The sequence below is a fragment of the Sturnus vulgaris genome, chromosome 1, assembly GCF_052056855.1.
Source record: "Sturnus vulgaris isolate bStuVul1 chromosome 1, bStuVul1.hap1, whole genome shotgun sequence".
Taxonomy (NCBI): Eukaryota; Metazoa; Chordata; class Aves; order Passeriformes; family Sturnidae; genus Sturnus; species Sturnus vulgaris.
Window position 1 is genome coordinate 109,320,869 of NC_142243.1, and position 7,272 is coordinate 109,328,140.

At 43.6% G+C, this 7,272-nt stretch overlaps 1 long non-coding RNA gene across 2 annotated transcripts; it reads right to left on the reverse strand.

Annotated features, from left to right (window-relative positions):
* Window positions 1-4,881: 4,881 nt before the first annotated feature.
* On the reverse strand, window positions 4,882-6,848 carry LOC148225402 (uncharacterized). Of its 2 annotated transcripts, XR_015803962.1 has the most exons (4): window positions 6,695-6,848; window positions 5,959-6,014; window positions 5,632-5,804; window positions 4,882-5,215 (listed from the first exon to the last, which is right to left on the reverse strand). It is a non-coding gene; the product is annotated as an uncharacterized LOC148225402 (long non-coding RNA). The 2 variants fall into 2 exon arrangements; XR_015803946.1 differs by having other exon boundaries at window positions 4,882-5,804.
* Between the last annotated feature and the right edge of the window lie 424 nt (window positions 6,849-7,272).

Below are 7,272 nucleotides of genomic sequence, written 5' to 3' on the forward strand. Positions count from 1 at the left end.
CATGTAATTTTGTGTAGCTCTTTCCACTTTTGAAAATGCCAGGTTATATCTTAGAGTCAGTCCCACAGTGAAGTCCTTGTATAAAACAACTGAAACCTCTTTTTCACAGTCTTTGGTTAAAAGTCTGCAGGTTGCAAACCTGGCGTATTGCTAGTTGGAAGATGTGATTTGCAACCTCTCATGCCCACACATATGAGCCAACAAATGAACAGACTACTTTGTTTACTGTTTTTTGAAGCAAAGAGGTCAGTCAACAGCCTATTAAAAAGACTTATGGTGAATAAAATATTTCTAAACTCCTTAGAAGAATCCCTTAATCTGACTTCTGTTAAGCAAGGCTGCCATTCATCACCCCAGTCCTGAGGAGTGTATATAATGAGAATAAATACTTCTCCATTTAGGACAGAAAATTTTCTCACTTTGATAGCTAGAATTTCACCCCAGAAATTAAGAAAACTCTGCACTAATTGTAGATCTGCTGGTCGTACAGGGAGCATTAGCCTCATACCAGCCAAATAATTGTTGTCCAATTGGAGAATGATATGGCCTTTCTCTCTAATATTTCCCCTCACCAGCAGATGGAGAAGAATCCTTCAACACAAATGTTACTGTGCCTGACTTTTTGTAGCTGTTACTGTGGAAATTATACAGCTTGGATTCTGGTTTTGGCTGAAGCAGATTAAGCTGCAGAGCGAATAATTGGAATTAGCCAAGAGCTATCACATATATGCTGGATTACTGAAGCATGTAGGTGATCAGCATTTCCCATAGGCACCAGTAAAAGAATGTCAAGTCCATTTTCTGCAATAATCCTAATTTAATCTCAATACTCTTCTGAAAAAAAAAGTGGTAGTTATGTTTATCCACATCATATATCCTTGATTGTTTCAGTTTCCTGTCTGTGTAAAACTATACGGATAACATGATCCAGGTTGGAATACATGAATTATTTTATTTGATAATGAAACTGGTATCTTTGCTATAGTATTCCTAGACAGTTGCTGGAAACAAATGTAAGGGCAGATATCAGTAAATTATGTTGAGAAAAATAATGATATCAAACCAGAAGAATTACTGGAGTGACTGAAAGCTGAATATTCTTCAGGATACATCCAGATACCTAAAAATAGTGTGTACTTCAAAGCTCTGTACATCCATATTGATGATGAGAAATAACAACCATATTATGGCCATTCCATAATTGCTACTGGTTCCTGAAATGCTTGTCTATCTGCAAGTTGATCAAACTGTTAAGCATTTTTTTCCGAAGCAAGAGAACTTGGCATTGGCTTGGAGCTCAACCTGGAATAGGCAGGATGAGCTGTGAGCTGGGTAGAGCAGCTGTTGATCCTGTTTTTCTTTCAACTGCTGCTTGCAAGGAGTTATTTACCCTGCTACACTTCACAGGCTGCTCCAACTTGCCATTAGGCTTTTCTTTCTTTCTGCAGCATTCAAAAGAGGCAGGTCTGTAAATTGTCCTCTCTGACTACTCTGAATCACATTAGCCTGCTCTTTTTTGTAAGCATACCCCATAGTGATAATAGAATTCAATTAGGTAGGCAACGTTGCTGTGCCTTCTCTTCCCCATGTGCACATACATTCCCGTGTTCACCACCTCTTGGGGAGCTCATACCAGGGAGCAGCTTTACCCCCTGCACCAGGGCAGCTCTTGGGGCTCTCCTGCTGCAGGCACAGGGAGGAAAACCTCACTCACCTGCCCTCTGGGGAATGCATAGCCTGTGAGAAACCTACACAGAAGTGAGGCCATCATCTAAGAGAAAAATCACCTTGAACAGTTTTGTTCTAGGTGCCAGGGAAAATTCTGACATTTATCTGTGGCACTGGTGCCAAGTTACATTTAGGCTTGCTCATGCTCAGGAATTTTTTGGCTTGGAGAGAGAAGAAAAAGAAAGCAGTTAGGCCACAAGGCTCTTCACTGCCTTTCACTTTCTTTCACTGCCTGTCCCTCTGGGCTGCTGCCTTTTTCCTTACTCCACAGCAATTCATGTGGGAGGAGAAAGAAGTGACTGTGGCAGAAAAGCACAACAGAAACTGGAAGCAGGAACCTGTATATTAGGGCATGGTGATCAGCAAATCTGCCAGGAGCTGGCGATAATACCTAGGGCACAGTAACCTACACTAACAGCTAGGAAAATTACTTTATGTACTTCCAGGTTTGCTGGCCTGTTTGTGCTCTTACACCTTCCTGGGGAAAACATGGAGTTGCTGCTTGGTGTCAGTGCTTCTGGGCACCTCAAAAGTTTCTCCATGTGCTGAATACTTGCCTCTGGGAGGTTAAGAATTTGGATTTGCATGAATAGTTCATATTTCATTACTATAACTTATCCAATCATACATTTAATTCATTATTTATCATTATAATGTGTTACGTATTTTATGCAAATATATTTGCTTCTCTAACTCCAATTTGGACTGCTGGCTTTACTTTCCCAGGAAGGAAGAACCCTTGTTTTGGCAAAGTGTGCATCCACCCTATGAGGAATCGCCAAAGGCTTGAAACCCAGGTTTCTTCTGCAGTATACAAAGCGAGGAAGATGTCATTGGTGACTATTACCTTGGGCAGAACTGAGGATGAGCAACAAAATCTGAGCAACACAGTCTGAAAAGGGGTGAATTTGTTTGCTTTCCCATCCTGGTCTCATCTTTGCTCTCTCTTACAGAAAGATGTTGGCCTGGATCAGTTTCTGTTTTTCTGAAGGGAGCTTGCCCTGGGACACTGGGATAGCTGAGAACAACTGCTGAGCAAGGACATTCCCCACTTCAGTTTGAGCAAAATACTGTTTACCCCATTCTCACTCATTTGCCTCTCCCATTTCCCTGTTTCTCACTGGAGGCAACGGCTGCCTGAGGCATGGGAGTAACAGCAGATCCTTCAGCTGCAACTGCTGTCAGACCAGGAAGGGCACACCGAGCCCCACAGAGTGTACCCAGGACCCTTGGGAATCTGCTCTTTGCTTCATGGTCTTGTTACCCTGCCCAAAGCCCCCTACACCCAGGGAGATGCCACTGCATGGTCTGACATTCTTCATACACACATCCTGCACTGATTAGGGCACTCTGGCATTGACTTCCAGGTGCCACTGCACAGCATGCTTATGCACAGCTCTGGAGATGATCCTCCTCTTCCCACCACCTGTCACTGCTTTGAGATACAGAGGATCCCTATGGATATGAAGAGGGAAGTCTCGAATTGTGGTTTCTGGTCCCAGATGTGCTGGTGCCAGGACAAATGTCCTTCATTCATGGGAAAGCACAGAAGAAAGAAGCTCAGCAACGGGACCTGTAGCTGCCATGAGAAAGTCTCAGGGTCTCAACTGCTGGCACTCAGACTTGGCTTCCTTCATGTGTCTGGCCCCCTCCCGCTTGCCCACAGTTCTTTTCAGTCTTGCCTGTCTTCTTTGACAGGAGACTCTCACTGTCTTTGAGACCAGGAGGCTTGGGCCAACGAGTTCTGCTTACACTTGGAGACATGGATTGAGTGCTGGTTCATCAGGACTGGTTTCTGCATATCTGTAAGATTACTTATTAATCACAGACACCACCACTCATGGTGAAAGCCCAGGTTCTCACAGTGGACCATGAGGGAAAATACAGCTTGCCACTGCCCAGGCCAGATTTGTCAGTGGTACACTTGATGGCAACAAGAACAGGAAAGCTCAGGAGGGGGAGCCCAGCTAAACAGCCCTGGGCATGGCACATGTGTGAAGGTAACTCTGACCTGCCTGCACAAACCATCCTGGCTTCCCATACTTGTGTTTTTTGAGTTCCACTTTTAAATCTGACTTATAAGATTTGCTGCACCTGTCTACGCCAGCTACATAGTGTGCACAACAGTGGATCTAACCTACACATCAGCAAATCTGCTGTGCACTGGAAGCTGCTGTTGGGGCCTGCCTTTCCAGTTGGGGAGACACATGCTTTTGTGCGCTTGTACCTTAACATGGCATTGGAGCCAGTGTGCTGAGGGTTGTTTCTACAGTGTGAAGAAATTTGTGGTGGAGCCACTTTACCCTGGAGTTGGTTACAAGACTATTTCCTCAGATGGAGCAAAAGCCAAACAGCAGAAGGCAGTGCCTTTGTTTGTCCTTACCAGCTCCTGTCACACAGAGTTCAGCTAAAGAGGCTCTTAATTTCAATTTTCCTCAGAGACATATTTGCTGGTTTCTTCTCAGACCACAGGATCAAATCATCTTTTGCTCCTTTGTTTCACAGATTCTCCCATCTTTTCTGTTTTTTCTTTCACATATTTCCAACATTCACTGAATGTTGGCCATAGCTGGTTATTCTCTCATACGTGTCTTGTATGCCTGCTCTGCTACAGGCATTGACTTGGTCCTGTGTTTGAGATAGAGTATGGTTTGTATGATCTAGCTACATGGAGATCCCCTACAGAACCATCTCAAATAAGGGATGATAGTCAAACACAAAGCAATGTAAAGTAAAAAAAGGCAAGTTATTTGAAAACTGGGGGAGTGAGAGACTGGAAAGCAGTGCTGAGGAAAGGGATATAGCAAGCTGAATATGAGTCACCAGTGCCCTGCCAGCCAGGAGGACCAAACGTGTCCTGGGGGCATTGGGCATAGCATCACCAGCCAGGCAAGAGAGGGATTGTCCTCCTCTGCTCTGTACTGGGGCAGCCTCACCTTGAGTGCTGGCAACAGTTTTGGGTGTAATACAAGGAGTGTCTGAAGTCACTTGGTTTGTTCAGCCAGGAGGAGACTGAAGGAAGACCTCATCACAGTCTTCAACATCCTCGTGAGGGAAGTGAAGGGGTCAGTACTGATCTGTTCTCTCTGGTGATCAGTGACAGGACTCAAGGGAATGGCATGAAGCTGTGTCAGGGGAAGTTTAGGCTGGACATTGGGAAAAGATTTTTCACCAAGAGGGTGGCTGAGCACTGGAACAGGCTCCTCAGGGAAGTGGTCACAGCATCAAGACTGTTAGAGTTTAAGAAACATTTGGACAACACTCTAACATTTCACATGGTGTGATTTATTGGTCTTGCCCTGTGCAGAACCAGGAGCTGGACTCGATGATCCTTGTGCGTCCCTTCCAACTCAGAATATTCTATGATTATATGATTCTAAATATTTTCTCACAATTGTCCCAGACTGCTCACTCAAAGTTAAAAGGAACTTTTTGCTTTGAACCCCATGTTCTGCTTCACATATAAGGACGACAATCCTTCACTTCACTACAATAGAAAGATAAAGAAATATATGTGAATCTCTCAGATATTATAATAATGAGAAGTGTAGAAAAGCCTAGGAAGAAGCTGATGGTTTTTCCTCTGATAATGAGACTTGGGTCAGGTAAACATTTGATGAAGAAAAGTTCAGTCCTACCATGAATTTTTTTTCTTTCTTTTCCTGCCTAACATTCAGCCCATCTGCTGATACTGTGAGACATGGGGCAATGGTTACAGTAAAAGAAATCACACCACCGCCACCACATTACAGCAAAAGAGATCCCCTATTAACCAGGGAGAATCTACTGTGGGAATCTCCAGTCATTTTAAGTTCGTGCTCTGCATGCATAAGCAGAGCAAACTTGGCAGGCTGAACAGTCTGTTCCTTGAGAATATTGACAGATTAATATAAACTCAATTACCTTGCTTTTCCATTCCAGTTGAGTTACTTGTGCTGTGTAACTAAGTACATCAGCATCTAGAGTCACTCTGAACGACAGGAGAAAACATTTTCTGGTGTTGAAACTAGAATTTTGTACAGCATTTATAACTTGCAAAAAGTCAGGAGGCTGGCTGTGCTTTGTTTCCCACCATCCTGAAAAAGCAAACAAACCAAAACCAAGGTAGAAGGGTCACCACTGCCAAGGGCTGAGGTTTGTTCTTTTGATATAGCTAAAAGGCTGATGGTTATTTTGCCTATGAGCCTGCACAACTGAAACGTGTAAAACCAGCTCCTGAATTTTCCTTACCATTCTCCCCACCACCACCATCTTCACTATCCATCAACCTGCCTCATTGCTGAAAGCTGAAAACACAAAAGTAAACATTAGTTAAGGAGATTTGCACCTGGGGGTGGTAAACAAAAACTACTCTCTGTGCCTGTGAGCTCTTGAAGGGGAACTCTGCTGCAGGAAAGCAAATCTCATCACAGTAAGAACAGGTCTGCTTGGGGTAGGGTGTGTGTGCGTAGAATGAGAAGAATATTTTCATTTTTCTGATTTCATAATTAGGGAACAATGAGGGATAAAATCTTTCCTAAATGTGTTTCTCCAGTTAGAAAATTGCCTTATCTTTGTTTTCATTGTAGCTAGAAACAGAAGTTGATGCTAATCTGATTCCTTACTCCTCTGTAGTTTAGGACATTTCAAATACTTATTTTTTGTCCTGAGATTTTGTCTCAAATTGAGACAATTGAGACTTTGTCTCGGACTAAGAGAATCAAGACTTTGTCTAAAATGCAATAATATGGTGCATGCTAAACAAAACAAGTCTTTGTGTATCATTGTTATTAAAACATTGTAGCAGCAGGAAATAGCTAGACATGGACTTTCCTTTGCTAGTTAACTGCTACTACAGATCTGTTAAAGTTCAACTCATTATACATTTAAATCCTATTACAGTAGCTGAATGCTTTGACAAAGAAACAGTCTGTAAGACAGTTCCTTGCAAAATAGAGGCGCATATATTAAATCATTATGTTCTCACCTTACCGTGTCCTTCATTCAGTCCACATTTCTCTGAACGTGACTTTCACTCCTGCACCCAGGCGTGACCTCCTCCCCCCTGCCCAGTGGAGCATCACCGGCGAGCAGGCAGGAACCCCCCGGCAATCTGCCCCCCTCGGGAGCTGCACGACAGGGTCAGGTCCACCCCTTCGGCATCGGTCACCAGAGCCGGGCTCAGTCTTTCAGGAGCTGCTTGCGCGTCGCTGGTCGGAGGAAACCGCGTACAGTTTAATGCCCGTGGCAGGGTCTGCTCGTTCGCTCGTTCGGTGCTTCCCCCACCGCAGGGCTGTGGTCTGAAACAAAAGCAACTCTATAAAAGCAGATTTCCCTAGTCATACATTCAGGGATGGATTTTCTCCTCTTCTTCTGGTGCTCAAATCAGGGAGAGGACTAATTTCTCTGAAGATAATGGAGCAAACCAACACAAGACAAAGGAGAATCAGACTATAGCTCTAAGAAACACCTATTCCTATCATTTCCTAGTTTTTTGTTGCAAATATATAAATCTTTGTATTAGCTGACTTCAAAGATCATAAAGCCCTAATTGTATGTGCAGAC